The sequence below is a fragment of the Dasypus novemcinctus genome, assembly GCF_030445035.2.
Source record: "Dasypus novemcinctus isolate mDasNov1 chromosome 11 unlocalized genomic scaffold, mDasNov1.1.hap2 SUPER_11_unloc_3, whole genome shotgun sequence".
Classification (NCBI taxonomy): Eukaryota; Metazoa; Chordata; class Mammalia; order Cingulata; family Dasypodidae; genus Dasypus; species Dasypus novemcinctus.
In genome coordinates, this window is record NW_026688127.1 from 519,516 (window position 1) to 537,563 (window position 18,048).

General features: G+C 45.6%; 1 long non-coding RNA gene across 1 annotated transcript in view; it reads right to left on the bottom strand.

Annotated features, from left to right (window-relative positions):
- Positions 1–11,092: 11,092 nt before the first annotated feature.
- LOC131277384 (uncharacterized) overlaps positions 11,093–18,048 on the bottom strand; it is an 83,961-nt gene continuing 77,005 nt past the window's right edge. The window contains exon 3 of the long non-coding RNA XR_009184562.1: positions 11,093–11,378. This is a non-coding gene — a long non-coding RNA (uncharacterized lncRNA). The remainder of the gene's footprint in view (positions 11,379–18,048) is intronic.

The window sequence follows — 18,048 nt, forward strand, 5'->3', positions numbered from 1 at the left end:
GTTGTGGACTCATTATGATTCCATAAATTTATAAATAAGCCCTCATAAAAATGCACAGTCCAGATGAGAGTGGGAGCACTGTTGTGTATGGCCCCCTTCCCCAATATCTCAAGGGTTCAATAGAGGGGAGAAATGAATCAGGATGTACTGCCTGCCTCCAGCTAAGTGCCCATAAACACTTGCTCCCAAAATGGCCTTGAGGAGAAGGCTGGAGCCCCATGGTCCTGCCTCTTCCTCAGCCACTGCAGGACCTCACTGTCCATGAGGGAAGGCAGGAAGCAGATGGATGGCTCAGGGAGGTGGGGAGGGGGGAGTCACTGTGACAGGAGCTGCGTGGATCACAGCAAGGGCACCCTGAGGGAAGAGCAGCAGCAGGTGGGTGCTGTCAGGCAGAGGCTCTCCTGGAGGGTGAAGCCTCAGTGTCCCCTCACCAGGGAGAGGACTCCTGGGGCAGCCTCCTGGTGACTGGGGGCCCAGCAGCCCACAGTCCCTGCTCTCTCCAGGCCTGGGTCAGCCCCTCTTTCCACCTGGAGGGCTGGGGGAGGTACGAGCACAGGCTCTTTGGAGGACAGGACCCGACAGCAGCTTGGGGAGGAATATGCCTATCTGGGGAAGGGGACAGCATTTGGTACGGGGGGTCACCAGCACCCCTCACCCTCACCTCTGCATCATAGAGCAGATGCCAGCCCCTCCTGTTCAGATCTGCACCAGGGCAGGTGCACAGATACCCAGGCATGGGTCCCAGGGTCCTGAGGTGAGGGACAGGCCATGGGGTGGTTTGCTTGAGGGGAAGGAGGGAGGAGAGGGTAGAAGCCTAAGTGGGCTTTGCAAGGGCTAACAGGGAATCCCGTCACCAGGGCAGGACCCCAGGGATGCAGTGTCCACTTCCTGCTTGGAGCTGGAGAAAAAGGGGACCTCTGAATTTATTTTTTGTTGTTATGCATATTATTGTCCTTTAGAGGCAGCCCCCTGTGCTGCCTGTTTTGTGAGAGGGCCCTGCTGCATCTTCCCCTCCTCTACTTCCTTGGACCACTGTAGAGGACAGGAAGGGAGAGGGAATTTCTGGGCAGGGAAAGAACTGAGACCCTAAAACCTCTGTAAGCATCAGGCCCCAGAGGGGAGGAATTTTGTCAATGACACCCAGCCTCCCTGTGTTCACCCTATGGAAGTCAAGTATTCTCCCAAATAAGGACCTACCAGGGGAAGCCAAATGAGCTCCCCAGTCACATAAGATGCCCCTCAGGTGGCCTTCACTGCCCACCACTGGCATTAGGAGCCCCCCCCCGAGCCTTCTTGCTGCTCACTGTGATGCTTCCCCCTGCTCCTGCCTACCTTGGGGTCCCTTCCCAAACTAGAGATCAAGCTTTGAATAAACAGACTCTGCTCTCTTTTGAATTCTTTTTATTTCTCCAGAATGAACTCCACTCTCCTACAAAGAGGAAAAGATGGAGAAGGCAGGAGAGGGGTGCAGGGCCCCAGGGGACACAGGTCAGTCTGCAGCACTGTAGGTGGGCCGAGTGGCCCCCTGGCAGTGAGGTTCTGCAGGCCACTCCTCTGGTCCCCCAGATGGTTCCCTTCACCTTTGGAAGCTGAAGCCCCTGGATCTTAGGAGCTGATGCTTGGAAGGCCTTGTGGATAAGGATCTCCTCTGCAGGTGGACCCACTGAGACCCGCCCAGCACTGCAGACCTCCGTCCTCCACTGCCCTAAGCCCTCCAGTACACGTGGCGCTTGTGCCCAGCAGCTGAAACTGTTGTTCAGGTCCAACTACAGCTGCTGTGTCCAGCACCTGCTCATCTCCCCCACTGTCCTTTCAGGCTCTGTGTGGTGCATGATCTTGTTCCTCCACAGAAAGTCTAGGGAGAGCAGCCTGGACTCTTCCCATGGTTTCCACTTTGGTCACTGCCTCTGCTTCTCACCACCAGAGGTGGGAGCATCTCCATGTGCTTTTCGCTTTCAGGTTCACAACAGATTTCTTATTTCACTGCCATCTCCCAGACTCACTCTCCAGGACCAGGAATCAAAGACAGCTCAGGCACAGCTGGCTGCAGCCCCTCAGGCTCTCTGGACTGGGCCCCACAGATGCTCAATGGAGAGGCCAAGAACCAGGAACACTTCAGCATGGCCTCGTGGCCTCACCACCCCACAGCAGTAGCACAAATGTAGTCCAAAAACAAAGCATCTTACCAAGCTAAGTCAAAGAGAGCTCTGTCCACATAGGGCAGTTCCCACAGCAAGGCACCTAGGAAAATTTCCCCTGAATTGGGTCCCCAGCCTCTTGTTCTAGCAATAGCCAGGCTAGAACACACCAAAAGGGTCTGTTCAAGGTTAAATGAAGATAAAAGCAGGTCAGGTTTGCCAGGAGGTCATTGAACCTTAGCAAATACCAAGGGGAGAAACCAAGGTCCACTCAGTAGACTTTACCATGGAGGATGGAGACCAGGAGCCTCATGGAGCCCACAGAGGAGATACAGGAGACAATCACCAGCAGTCATGAGTGGGACCTCAACAGCCAAAACATGCTGCTGTGGTGTGTGTCACATGGAGCTGGGGAATGTACATAGGGCAGGATGGGGGTGTACAGAGGCCCTGGTGGGCTCACAGTGGGGGTCCACTGAGGAGGATCCCAGCACCTCCATGGCATGCAGAACATTACCAGTAGCTAAGGAGTTTCTGCTTTATTGGGCTCCCAGGAGATGTGGGTCAAGGGGTAGCCCCTGGGCCTCACCACCAGCCTGGGAGAAGAACAGGAGAAGGGAGTAGGCCCAGGGCACAACCAGTGCAGCCTCTGGGGTTCTCCCTGGGGTGTGGGCAGTGGTCACCTGGGCAGCGAGGGCCTGCCCTCCTTCCCTGGTCTCCCAGTGGGTGCCTGGGAGTGCTTTAAACCTGAAGGAGCTTTATTAGTCTGGCCACAATGTCTCTAAAGGCCCCAGAGCTCCCAGACACCCTTTTGACCTGCACCCTGTGGAGCCCCTGCCATGGCAGCCTGCACACCTCCATCCTCCACTGGAGGAGGTTCTCCTGGCCTGGCGTGCCACACATGCACAGCAGCCCATGGCACCCCGTCAGGTCCCACTCACAGCCAAGTACATCAAGCACCCAGCAGATCTCCCCCATTATCTCGTTTGGCCCCAGGGAGCTCATGACCTTCATCCTCCACTCTGGGTCCCATGACCAGGGCAGGACTCCCTGAAGGTCCACCTGGTTGTTCCTCCCCTGGTGCTGCTCCTTGCAGGCACACCCTAGGCACAGGTGATGCTTCAGGAAAGTCCAGAATTGCCTCCAGGTGCTCAGCTGGCCCTGGCTGTTGGTGGGAGGGGAGGCGGGCCTCCCCGTGCAGGGCAAGTTCTGCTGCTCACCCCTGACTTGGGGTGTTCCCCCAGGGATGGCTTCACCCATGCCAACAGTGGGCAGAAGTGCTTCCTTGAGGTCCTCCATCCCCGCTGCAGATGATGTGGGAGGAGGCGGTGACCACAGGGCCAAGCAGAGGACCCTCCTAATGATGCTCCTTGGGGCAGGGCCTGGTGGCCTGGCTGGGCTTCACCCAGGCCATCTGGGGCTGCTGGTGCACATGAGGCAGGGCCAGGGGCCCTGTGGGTGAAGCCGACATCTTGGAGGCATGCCTGTCTCTGGCATGTGCTGGCTCTCCTGGCTCTCATCCATGAAGGCCTGGCTAGGGCTGGTCCTCTGCAGGAGGGGAGAGCTGCAGGGTGAACTGGGACAGAGGGCAGGCTCTGGTAGGAGGGAAGAGAGGTGGGCTTCTCCCACTTCTGGCCTGGCAGGGGGCTGGGTCTGCAGGGCGCTGGTGGAGGTCCCCTGTTCCCATCTGCTGTGGGCCAGCAAGAGATAGATGGCCATAATTTCATGTTTGCCATCTCTCAAGGATGCCAGTATCTCCCCCTCTTTGTAGCCCATGGTAATCATAGCTGCTATCTGATGGGGGTCCTGGCAAGCTGGGAGGGGTCCCACATATGGCTTCAATTCTGCATGCTCATAGCCTGTATTGACCCATGGGTCAGTCATTATGTCTGGGAGGCTTGATCTCTTACAGGGATCCACTGTCAGGCACTTTTTGAGGAGATTCCTACAGTCTGCAGACAGGCGGTCTGGGATGCAGAGCTCCAGGCTGAGCACCTGCTCCTGCAGGCGCTTGAAGCTCTGTGCAACAAAAGGGACCTTCCCGCTGACCATGGTGTACAGAATCGCCCCCAGCCTCCAGACATCCATGGATGGCCCATCATACATGTGCCCCTTAAGTATTTTGGGGGCAGTATAACAGGGAGTGCCGCACAGGGTTTTCAGCTTTTGGTTGATGTCAAATGTGTTACTCAAGCTGAAATCAGCAACTTTCACATTCCCAGCAGCATCCAAAAGGAGGTTGTCTGCTTTCAAGTCTCTGTGCGAAATAAACTTCTGTTGACAGTACTGGACAGCAGATATGACTTGGTGAAATTTCGCTCAGGCTTCTTCTTCTAATAGAGAGCCATGGGCCACCAAGTAGTGAAAGAGATCACCTCCATAGGTGTACTGCATGATGAGGTAGAGCTCCTCGGTGTTGTCAATGATTTCAAAGAGCCGGGTGATGTTGGGATGGCTCAAGCTCTTCATTACGCTCACCTCTCTGGAGCGCATACAGAGGCTGCTGGGGCCGTCATTCTTGTGTATGATTTTCATGGCTACCTCATGGCCGGTGAGGACGTGCCATGCTAATTTGATGACAGAAAAGGCACCCTTGCCTATTGTTCTCAGGAACCGGTAGTTTTTTTTTTTTTTTATTGATTTTGTAAAAATATTACATTAAAAAAATATATGAGGTCCCATTCGACCCCACCACCCCCACCGCACCCTTCCCCCCCCAGCAACACTCACTCCCATCATCATGACACATCCATTGCATTTGGTAAGTACATCTCTGGGTATCTCTGCACCTCATGGTCATTGGTCCACATCATGGCCCACACTCTCCCCCATTCCATCCAGTGAGCCCTGGGAGGATTAACAATGTCCAGTGATTGCCCCTGAAGCACCATCCAGGGCAACTCCAAGTCCCAAAGACGCCTCCACATCTCATCTCTTTCTGCCATTTCCCATACCCATCAGCCACCATGTCCACTTTTCCCACTCCAATGCCACCTTTTCTCTGAGGTCCTTGGATTGGTTGTGTCCGTTGCACCTCTATGTCAAGAGAAGGCTCAGAATCCACATGGTTACTGGATGCAATCCTCCTGCTTTCAGTTGTAGGCACTCTAGGCTCCATGGTGTGGTGGTTGTCCTTCTTCAACTCCATCTTAGCTGAGTGAGGTGAGTCCAATAAATCAGATTGTAGGAGCTGGAGTCTGTTGAGGCTCAGGGCCTGGTTATCATATTGTCAGTAAAAAGATTCAATCCCCTAAATATATTTGAAACCCCAATACCAACTACAATTCCAGTAAAGTAGCATGATAGTCTTATGAAAAGAGATCCCCTCTGGGTCCAGTTTCATCACGCAGAAACACCAGCTCCAAAGAAGGGCCATCTGACATGGCAATGAACCCTATCTGCCATGACCATAGAACCCGTGGGTCCCTTTAGCCCTCAAAGGAACCAATACCTGGGGATTGTATCTACTTCATCTGTCTCTTAGATTCTGCTCAGTTGTGCATAAGGACAATCCTTCTGACAGCCTCCAGACTCTTTTTTAGAGACTCGTAGCCATATAAACTCATTTCTCCTTTCCATTTCCCCCTTACATTAGGTCAAACAGCATTTTAAAGTCATGTTATTATATGTAGACAGGGATATTCTGCTAGATCCGCATTGAACCTTCAATTCAAGGTCATTTTCCAGTTGCATCATCAGTTGGTACTTGATAGTGATCCCTCGGTGCCAGGGAGGCTCATCCCTGGGTGTCATGTCCCACGCTGGGGGGAAGGCATTGCATTTAGATGCTGAGTTAGGCTTTGAGACTGGCCACATTTGAGTAACATAAAGGCTGTCAGGAGGAAATTCCCAGGCACAGTGCTACTCTAGGCCTTGTTCTTATTTCAGGCATATAGGCTCACAAGCATAGTCATTAGTATCGGGGGCTCACTGTTGGACCCTCATTCCTTCTCGGTCTTTGCTGCTGCACTTGGGGGACTGCTGCTGCTCCCCTAGGGACCACGGCACAGCACCCCCAGCCAGGGACCCAGTACCCCCCCAGCTTTAGTTTTTAATTGTTGCCACTATGAGTATATCCAAACATTACCATGCACCCTGGACATATGCCCTGTATAGCTCCCTGTTAGCCATATATCCCCTGTCAATAGTATCCTATACCAGTATTCCTCCACTGCCATTGTTGGACCACTCTGGGATCCAGAACTTCCTGAATATTGAAGCCCCAATATCGTAGTTCTTGAGGTGGGTTTCATCCTTAGCCCTCAAGGCTGCGAGAGGCCACAGCATGCTGGGGTTCATGCTGGGCTGGAGACCCAGTTACTCTAGGTAGACTTTCCAATGGGAAAGACTGAATAACTGATCTAATTTTTAAAAAAAATCAAATGCTAGAAAAAAATGAAAACAAAAAAATACAAAAATAAAAACAGGAGTAAAAGAAAAAGGAAAAGATTAAAACAACAAACAGGGAAAATTAAAAAGCAAAATATTTTTTTTAAAAAAAGGAAAGAATAAAGAAAACAAAATCTGGAAAAAAGAATTAAGGCAAATAGAAAAAATAAGAATCAAAATAAATGAATCCACAAATGAAAAATAAACCAATGAAGAGCAGTTCTAGTCCACAGGTCATCAAAAACAGCTTCCTGGGTAAGTGGACCCTGAGCCTCAGCTGTAGGGTCTTATATAGAGGCAGCAGGTCCTGCACAGCGGCTCCTTGTGAGGTCATCCAAGCAATGGGCCAATCCAGGCTGTGGTCATCCTCAGGGGTTTCTCCTCACTTTCTGGTCTCAGTAAATCTCGAAACTTTTCAGAAAATTATGGGGGATCCCACAGAACTTTGGGTTTATGTGGGTTCTAACTCTTCCTAGTTCCTTATCAGAAATTATAACCTAGAATGCCACAGTGGCTTCTACATTTCTAGTTTGAAAACCTTAATGATATCTGGTTTTGAAAGAGCTCAGAACATCTACATTGGAAATATCCAATTATTTTTCTATAACTCTACACGATCTGACTCAAAGTGATCCACAGCTCAAGTGATAGCATGGTTCTCTCTGAAAATGTTCTGTTGCTTAAAGCATAATAAGGTACATTATTGGCATCTATAATGCTGAGGGAAAGATGGCTTTCATCTTATTTTCATTTCTTTCAGTTTTACCCAGGTTCTCTGTTGTAGCTATCTCCCTTCCACAAGCCAGAAAACTCACTGGAAGACCTCCTTTTTCCTGTCTTTACAAGTAGTGAGTGAAGTTGTGCATGAAGAAAGCAAGTCTTCTACCTTTTCTTCTCCAAGTCAATCTGTGCTCTGTCTCCCGCTTACTCAGTATGGTGGTAGTGTCTGGGAGGTGCACATGGCACTGACATCTCATGGGAGAGAATGGTAATTCCTACATCATTCTTAAAAACTTCTCTGAAATATAATATAGCCATGCCACTTGGCTTTGCAAGTCTTCAATCTTTTTGATACCTCAATTCTTTCATTATTGCCTACTTTCATACTGATTTATGAAGTGAACCATTTTTAGTCCCTTGTCAATTCTTTCTCTGTATATTTTTCAGGTGATTGTTTTGTGGATATAGGGGCTTAAATTCAACATCCTAATTTAACAACAATAGTTTGATGTGATAACTTAACTGCAACTGTTTATCAGTCAGGGTTTTCTATTCATGTGTCCAAATTCCATAGGGCAGGCACTGTGTTTTGTCTGTGAAGTACAACGGTGTAGTGGAGCCAAAGAGACACACACATTATGCAAGTCTGCCATTATTCTTTGCCACCCCATTAGCATGTTGCATTCATAATATCCCATGAGCACAAAATTACAATGACTAAGATGGGCGGAAGTTCAGCAAGTCTCTGCTCTAAAAGACCATATTTTTCTTTCAAACTAGAGATACTTCCAAAGCAGAAGGTAGAAAATTGGCCTTCAAAGAAATACAAAACCACCAAGGATTCCTATCAGATCCTTTCTCCCTCCTGTAAGTCAACCTCTTACAGTAAAAATGATGACAAAAGGGAAGGGAGAAAATGGACTTGGCCCAATGGATAGGTGTCCGTCTACCACATGGGAGGTCCGCAGTTCAAACCCCGGGGCCTCCCTGACCCATCCAGACGTGCACAAGGAGTACCCTGTCATGGAGTGGTGTCCCCAGCATAGGGGAGGCCCCATGCACAAGGAGCACACCCCATAAGGAGAGTCGCCCAGCATGAAAGTGCAGCCTGCCCAGGAATGGTGCCATGCACACGGAGAGCTCACACAGCAAGATGATACAAGAAAAAAAGAAACATAGATTCCTGGTGCTGCTAATAAAGATAAGAAGCGGTCACAGAAGAACACACAGAGAATGGACACAGAGAGCAGACAATGGGGGAGGGGGTTGGCAGGGAAAGCAGAGAGGAATAAATCTTAAAAAACAAAAAGGGAAGGGAAAGATAGGGCAACTAATAGTTTCTTTCCTTCTAGCCCTTCCTGATTAAGCAAAGGGGGAAGCATTGGCCAAATGTGTACATATCAAAATGTAAAACAATTTGTGCTTCCAAAGACTTTGTCAAGAAGGTGAAAAGGACTCGGCGACAAACCCTGCGTGAACCAGCTTCTCCTCACTTGCAGCTCGCTCGGCTTCCTCTGCAAACATGTCTGACAAACCTGATATGGCTGAGATTGAGAAATTCGATAAGTTGAAATTGAAGAAGACAGAAATGCAAGAGAAAAATCCACTGCCTTCCAAAGAAACGATCAAATAGGAGAAGCAAGCAGGCAAATTGTAATGAGGCGGGTGCTGCCAATATGCACTGTATATTCCACAAGCATAGCCTTCTTATTTTACTTCTTTTAGCTATTAACTTTGTAAGATGCAAAGAGGTTGGTCAAGTTTAAATGACTGTGCTGCACCTTTTCACATCAAAGAATCGAGAACTACTGACAAGGAAGGCCACGCCTGCCTCTCCCACCTGCCTGTCTGGCTGGCAGGGAAGGAAAAGAACTTGCATGTTGGTGAAGGATGACAGTGAAATCTAGAGTAAAAGCAAAAGTTGGTCCAAGGTGTCCTACAGGCTGTAAAATGCAATTTAATCAGAGTGCCATTTTTTTTTTGTTCAAGTGATTTTAATTATTGGAATGTACAATTTTTAAAATATGCAAATAAAAAGTTTTAAAACCTAAAAATAAAAAAAGAAGGTGAAAAGGCAGCCCACTCAATGGCAGAAAATATTTGGAAACCAAATATCCATTAAGGGTTTGATTTCAATGCTATATAAAAAGACACTACAACTCAAAAATAAAACAGCAAGGAATCCAATATAAAAATGGACAAAAGACTTAAATGGCCATTACTTGAAAGAGGAAATACAAATGTAAAAAAAGCACATGAAAAAAATGTTCCATATCACTAGCTATTAGGGAAATGCAAATCAAAACTATGAGATACAATCTCACACCTCATAGAATGGCCATTACTAAAAGAGAGAGAAAACAATAAGTGCTGGAGAGGATGTGGAGAAATAGGAACATGCCTTCATTGTTGGTGGGATTATAAAATGGTGCAGCCTCTGTGGAAGACAGTTTGGCAGTTCCTTAGGAAGCTAAATATGCAACTGCCATATGATCCAGCAATTCCTCTACTAAGAATATACCCAGAAGAACTGAAAACTGTGATGCAAACAGACAATTGCCCACCGATATTCATAGCAGCATGATTTGCAATTGCCAAAAGATGGAAACAACCCAAGTGTCCATCAACCAAAGAATGGATAAACAAAATGTCATATATTCATATGATGGAATATTAAGAAGAAATGAACAACCTCTTGAAAGGCCTTAGAAGTGGACTTTCCCTAGAACCTCCAGGAAAAACAGCCCTGCACACCCTGGATTTCTACCTCCCACATGGGAGGTACTGGGTTCAGTTCCCATGACTCCAAAAAGGAAGATGAGAACAAAATAGACACAGCAAGTGCAAACAAGGGGGTGGGGAGAAATAAATAAAAATAAATCTTTAAAAAAATAATAAAATAAAATAAAGAGTTGAGGTAGGTTTGCTCAGGTTTCCACTATTCTGGTAAGAACTAAATATATGCACAGTGAAATACAGCTTTGAACCAAGAATTGAGTAATTTTCATGATTCCACATACAAGATAAATTGTATTTGTATTTATAAGTGACACTGCACAATATAAAGAGCAACAGTAGAATTCATGGTAATTAAATTTTAAATTTTTCTTTAGTTAGAATGGTATTACGTAGTAAGTACCATGAAAAGTAGAGATATTGTGGAGAAGGAAAAAAGCCTTATATTTTTTGCCCTTTTAGAACAAGCGTCCTGCTATCAGTTTTTACTGGGACCTGCTGATTAAGTAGTTGGTCTTCAGGTGAATTTGTGTTTTTCAATATATATAGATATAGAAATAAATATAGATGTAAACTTACCCATTTACATATATACATACAGATATATACATACACAGTATAAATATTCATATATTCCTTAGCTCTGTCTACTGAAAACTGTAAACAGTGACAACCCAATAGCACTGAGATCCCTATCACCTAGATCTTGGTATCTAAATATCAATCTCCACTAAAAGCACACATCCCTTTTTGAAAAATAGCTGGTTCCAGGCTGGGGCAGGGAGAGTACTTCTTGAGCCTTGAAGACTTGGTTTTGTCATAAATTAATGAAGGAATTCTGTCAAGAGGACATAGAAGACAGTTTGAAGTGGATTCCACTGATCAATCTGAAACATTTTGAGTATCAAAATATATAATGATAACCCATTGAATATAATAGGAATATAACAGGAATTCATGATTCCATACCAAAAGAAATAAATGAATGGGTAATTTGAAAGTTTGATGAAGAGAATATTTGCATGGTCTCTGTATTAGTTAGTCAAAGGGGTGCTGATGCAAAATAACAGAAATTGGTTGATTTTTATAACAGGTATTTATTTGGGGTAGGAGCTTACAGTTACCAGGCCATAAAGCATAAGTTACTTCCCTCACCAAAGCCTATTTTCACATGTTGGAGCAAGATGGCTGCTGAAGTCTGTGAGGGTTCAGGATTCCTGGGTTCCTCTTGGGCTCAGCTCTTCTGTTAGCTCCACAAGGTCAGCTCTAGATGATGAGGCTCTCTAGGCTTGCCTCTCTCCCCAGGGCTCCAGCTTCAGCATCAAACTCCAACATCAAAACTACATTAAAAGTCCTCAACTCTGTCCTTTGCCATGTCTTTTATCTACTGGCACCCTATAAGCACAAGAGGTTTACATGATTACTTAATCAAGGAAATCTATGAATCCAATATAATCTAATATGCCCAGAGGAAAAGATCAGTTTACAAACATAATCCAATATTTCTTTTTGGAATTCATCAATAATATCGAACTGCTACAGTCTTTGGTTGAACTTCCTGCTGCCTCCCTTTCTTTCTTGTAATTCTTCCACCTCTAAGCTCATGTATTAGGTCCCTGTGACACCATTCCATAAATTTTAGAGACTATTGCATATACCTCTGCCAAACCCCCTAGGGAGTACATGCTACAAGATCCTCAAGGTGCAGGTGAGAAGGCAGTTTGATATTATTTATAAATTCCAAAAAGAAATATAGAGTATGTTTGTAAACTGGCCTTTTCTACTGGTTATATAACCCTTTGATTATATTATATTAGATTAAGTTGTGCTATCTGATTGGATTACATTAAGATTAGGGCTCTGATCAAACCACATAGCCCCCTCAGGCTGATAAAACAGACTTTCACAAGGTAGCAGACACACAGGAGGAGATACACAGAGAATCCTGCAGCCTGGGAAAAGAGATGAGCCTGAGAGTTAGCAGCTGAAGAGAACGGAGCAGCTAAGCCCAGATAGAAATGAGTCAAGGAAGAGAGGCGAGCCCTATGCCAGCCTCCAGCTGTGATCAGAAGCTGGGACCATGAGCCTGAAGAGGAAGAGGGAGGCTGAGCCCTCACAGACACCAGCAGCCACCCTGCTCCAAAAGGGAGCAGCAGGCTTTGGTGAGAGAAGTAACATACTCTTTATAGCCTTGTGACTGTAAGCCTCTATCCCAAATAAATACCCCATAGAATAGGCAGCAGAGTTCTGGGACTTGGCATCAGCACCCCTTTGGCTGACTTATAAAGATGAGGAGACTGGGAAGACCTAAGAGGCCCAGTCACTTTCCAGGGCCACACAACTGGGAGGAGGACGAGTGAGGTCTGATGGAGCTCCACCCCCTCAATACTGGGGCCTTGAATTTCCCAGGCCTTCCACCACCTGTAGGGATGACTGAGTTGATGTAAGTGTAGGTCTTTCTGGCCATTTAGCAGGAGACACCCCAAGATAACACAAGGTGATGCAGGGCAGAGCACTGGAGACCAGGTGGCAGTTGTGACCATCTGGGCAACTTCCCAGCAGTTCTCCCTCCCAGCACATGTGTGGCCTGGAGGATACTGGGTGGGCAGGCCCTGGCAGAAGCAGGTTCTCAGTGGGATGGGGTCCTGGTGGGCCTCTATGTCCACACCTAGTGCATGGCTGGCAGGGTGGGAAGGGAATGCTGGGACGGCTTCATCAACAGCTGTCACCTCTTTACCTCAAGGGCTGCAGGTCTGTGAGGACAGGATTCTGTTTCTGATCTGGAGAGATGGACATCATGTGATGGGCAGGCAGGGACTGGATGCCTCCAGGCCTGGCTGCTGGGCACTGTCTTAGCAGAGCTCCCCCAAGAAATGGGTGAGAGGCTGGACAAGACAGTTGTCTACACCAGGTCATCATGCAGGGAGCAGGCACAGTACATTGCCCAAAGGGCCAGTGCAGGCAGAGGTGAGAGTGGCTGCACAGCAGTCTCCACACTCAGGGTCAAAGTCAGTAAAGGCTTTAAATCTTTTTTAAAAGAAGAAAGAATAGGTGATTCAGAAGGCAGAAGAGCTGAAATTAGAGAGACAAAAGAACACAGAGAGAAAAGAATGGAAGGATTTGAGCAAGAGCTCAAAAAATTGAATAACATGAAATGCAACAACATACATGCAATGGCTGTTCCAGAAGGAGAATATAAGGGAAAAGGAGCAGAAAGAGTATTTGAGGGAATAAGAAAACTTCCTTATTAGGGCAGCTGAAAATTTCCCAACTCTCATGAAAGAAATGAACTTACATGTCAGAAGCACAGGGTACCCCAATAAGAATAGATGTGAATAGACTTACTCCAAGACACATACTACTCAGAGTGTCAAATGTCCAAGATTAAGAGAAATTTCTGAGGGCAGCAATGGAGAAGCAAACCACATAAAAGGTATGCCCAGTAAGTTATATATGCAGAAAAACTGCACAGCAATGATAAAGAAATCAATGAAGACCTAAACAAACAGAAAAACATTTCATGTTCCTGTGTTGGAAGACTGTGATGATGTCAATCCTACCCAACCTGATCTATAGGTTCAATGCAATACCAATCAAAATTCCAACAACCTACTTTTACAGAAATAGAAAAGGCAAATACCAAATTCTTTTGGAAGGGAATAGCCAAAAGCACTCTAAAAAAGAAGAGCCACATGGTAGAAATTTCACTGCTTGACACTGAAACTTACTACAAGGCTACAGTCTTCAAAACAGCATGGTATTGGCATTGATCAGTGGAATAGATCGAGAGTTCAGAAATAAACCCTCACCTCTACAGCCAACTGTTTTTCAACAAACCTACAAAAGCCATGCTAATGAGACAAAACAGTCTTTTCAACAAATGATGCTGGGAAAACTTGGATATCCATAACCTGAAGAATGAAAGAGGACTCCTATCTCACTCCCTGTACAAGAATCAACTCAAAATGGATCAAAGGCCTAAATATAAAAGCTAGGAACATAAAACTACTAGAAGAAAATGTAGGGCAGCATATTAGAGACCTTGTGGTAGGTGCTTTTTCTTGGACCTTGCACCTGAAGCACACACAACAAAAGAAAAAATGAATGGGACCTCCTCAAAATTACTTTTAAACCTTACAGGACTTTGTGGAGAGGGTGAAAGGCAACTATCTCAGTGGAGAAAATATTTGGCTCTCAAGCATTTGACAAGGGTTTAATATCCATGATATAACTCAACAATAAAAAGACAATGCAATGAAGAAATGGGAAAAAGCTTGAATAAATATTTGTCCAAAGAGGGAATATAAATGGGAAAAAAAACAAACAAACCACACATGAAAAAATATTCAACAACACTAGCTATTAGGGAAATGAAAATAAAAATTACATATGAGATATCATTTTACACCTACTAGAATGGCCACTATTAAAAAGACAGGAAAACAAATGGAGAGGATGTGGACAGTTTGAGACACTTATTTACTCTTGGTGGGAATGTAGAATGGTACAGGCCTCTATGGACGACTGTTTGGCAGTTCCTAAAGTTAAATTTGCCATGTATCCCAGCAATACCACTACTGGGTATGTACCCAGAACAACTGAAAGCAGATATTTGCACACCAGTGTTCATAGAAGCATTATTTACAATTGCCAAAAGTTGGAAACAACCCAATGGATAAACTGGTGTATTCACATAATGGAATATAATGCAGCTGTATGAAGAAATTAATTTGGAGGAATTGTGGGAACAGGCCATTGGATTAGGGAGGTAAGACAGAGCTCTCACTAAAACAATGGGAAAAGAGTCAAAAGCTACCTTGAAGACAGCTTTGGGGTATGGCAGACCAGGACACTGCTTCACCACTCCCAGAAAAGTGGGCAACAGAAAGACGAAGAAGCCAAACAACACATTGTGAGTTATTAAACCTCCCAGTGGCTGAGAAGGGCTCCCCTCCCCCACCCCTGAAATATTAAGCAAGGATAAAACCCCTGGTGAATTGCATCTGAGAGGAGAGCAGACATCTTCCTCCCTGCCAGCTGCTTTGGATATATAGAGAATGGGAAGGTGCTCTGAGTCCTCTAGGAGGGTAGTGGAAAGAAAAGCCAAAGGAAAACTGTGCAATACTCGCCCCTGTGGCTGGGCAAACAGCCGAGGTTGAGCCAAGCTTCCTGGTAGGAAGAGGGGCCTGGAGTGTGGGGAGTGGATTCTTGACAGTGAGTTTGGCCAGCTGAGTTCACCTTTGAATATTGGAAGGGATGCCAAACAGACAGGGAGAAGGGAGGGGGATCTCCTCAGGCAGGCTGTCATGCCCAGCCACCCAGGTAAAGAGAGGAATTAGATTAGAGAGGAAGCAGGGACAGACAGGTGCCTCATCAGCAGGACTCTGGCTAAACTGCAAGGAATCAACCCTGCCCAAGGGAAAGGGGACAGACAGCCTTGTGAAAGGCTAACTACCCGAAGGAGACAGGTTGGCTCACTGGAAGCATTCCTGCCTTAAATATATGAGGTCCCTGGTTTGAAAACCCACTGGGTTACCAGGCATCCAGCTGAAACTTCATGACAGGGATCCTACAGACATTCCTTTTACATTAGCTTTTCTTGGATCTCTCTCTTTTCAAGTTCCTTTTAAATTTTTCCTTATTTTATTAACTAAAACCTGGTTCAAAACTTGCAGAGGGCAGACTACAGGCTGATTAAATGAACACGAGCAGCCTGAAAAGATTCTTAGAGGTTTAAGAAAGAAGGCTGTTTTTCTATTAATTTTTATTTCTTGTTCTTTTTCTCTCTTTCTTTTTAAAAATGTGTTGCTGCTGTATTATTTCTTGTTTGTTGTGTTTCTCCTTTGTTTCCATTTCTTTTTTGTTTACTGAATTTTTTTAACCTACACTATTTCTTTTCTTTCCTGCATCTTCCTGTCTTCTATTTTCTGTTGTTCTTTCATTCAAATTCTTTTGTTTGGTCTTCAATTTTTCTTGTTTTTATTTCTCCTTTTTCCTGTTTTCTTTTTTATTTTTCTCTTTTCCCTATTCTTTTCCTCTCTTCTCATCCCAGCCTTTGACTTCCTTCTACATATTTTTCTCTATTCTGTTACTCATTTCATTGTTTCTACCCTACTTTTTAATTCTTTTTCCTCAGTACTTCTTACTCATGTTAATTACTCATTTTCCTAGGTCTTGTATGGTTCCTCTCTTACCTTTCACTATTATTATTGCTATTATTCTTTTCCTCTTCCTATCTCTTTCCTCTTCACTGGTCCTATTTTTTTTATTGATTTTGTAAAAATATTACATTAAAAAAACAATATGAGGTCCCATTCAACCCCACCACTCCCATCCCACCACTCCCCCCCCCCCCCCAGCAACACTCACTCCCATCATCATGATACATCCATTGCATTTGGTAAGTACCTCTCTGGGCATCTCTGCACCTCATGGTCAATGGTCCACATCATGGCCCATACTCTCCCACATTCCATCCAGTGGGCCCTGGGAGGATTTACAATGTCTGGTGATTGCCCCTGCAGCACCATCCAGGGCAACTCTAAGTCCCAAAGGCGCCTCCACATGTCATCTCTTCCTGCCATTCCCCATACCCATATCAGCCACCATGTCCACTTTTCCCACTCCACTCCAATGCCACCTTTTCTCTGTGGACCTTGGATTGGTTATGTCCATGGCATCTCTATGTCAAGAGGAGGTGCAGATTCCACATGGATACTGGATGCAATCCTCCTGCTTTCAGTTGTAGGCACTCTAGACTCCATGGTGTGGTGGTTGTCCTTCTTCAACTCCATCTTAGCTGAGTGAGGTGAGTCCAATAAATCAGATTGTAGGAGCTGAAGTCTGTTGAGGCTCAGAGCCTGGCTATCATATTGTCAGTCCAGAGATTCAAATCCCCTAAATATATCTTAAACCCCAACACCAACTACAATTTCAGTAAAGTAGCGTGAAAGTCTTATGAAAAGAGATTCCATCTGAATCCAGTTTCATCACACAGAAACAACAGCTCCAAAGAAGGGCCATCTGACATGGCAGTGAACCCCATCTGCCATGACCATAGAGCCTGTGGGTCTCTTTAGCCCTCAAAGGAACCAATACCTGGGGTTGTATCTACTTCATCTGTCTCTTAGATTCTGCTCAGTTGTGCATAAGGACAATCCTTCTGACAGCCTTCAGACTCTTTTTTAGAGACTCGTAGCCATATAAACTCATTTCTCCTTTCCATTTTCCCCTTACATTAGGTCAAACAGCATTTTAAAGTCATGTTATTATACGTAGACAGGGATATTCTGCTAGATCCACATTGAACCTTCAATTCAAGGTCATTTTCCAGTTGCATCATCAGTTGGTACTTGATAGTGATCCCTCGGTGCCAGGGAGGCTCATCCCCGGGTGTCATGTCCCACGCTGGGGGGAAGGCATTGCATTTACATGCTGAGTTTGGCTTCAAGACTGGCCACATTTGAGTAACATAAAGGCTGTCAGGAGGAAATTCCCAGGCACAGTGCTGCTCTAGGCCTTGTTCTTATTTCAGGCATATATGCTCACAAGCATAGTCATTAGTATCATGCTCTCACTGTTGGACCCTCACTCCTTCCTGGTCCTAACTGTTGCACCTGGGGGACTGCCACTGCTCCCCTAGTGACCACAACAGAGCACCCCCTGCCAGGAATCCAGTACCCCCCACAGCTGTAGTTTTTAATTGTTGCCACTATGAGTATATCCAAACATTACCATGCACCCTGGACATATGCCCTATATAGCTCCCTGTCAGCCATATATCACCTGTCAATAGTATCCTATACCAGTATTCCTCCACTGCCATTGTTGAACCACTCTGTGATCCAAAACTTCCTGAAAATTGAAGCCCAATATAATGTAAGGATCCCTTACTAGTAAAATGGCTTAGAGCGATGGGTTTAAAGGTTAGATATAGAATACGTGTTGACTTGGAAAAATTCTACATCCTATCTTTTTCTTTTTTTTTCCCCTAATTATTGAACTTCTCTTCACAAGAGCCCTAGACCACAGTAATTCATATATACAATATGCAGTACTCCCACAC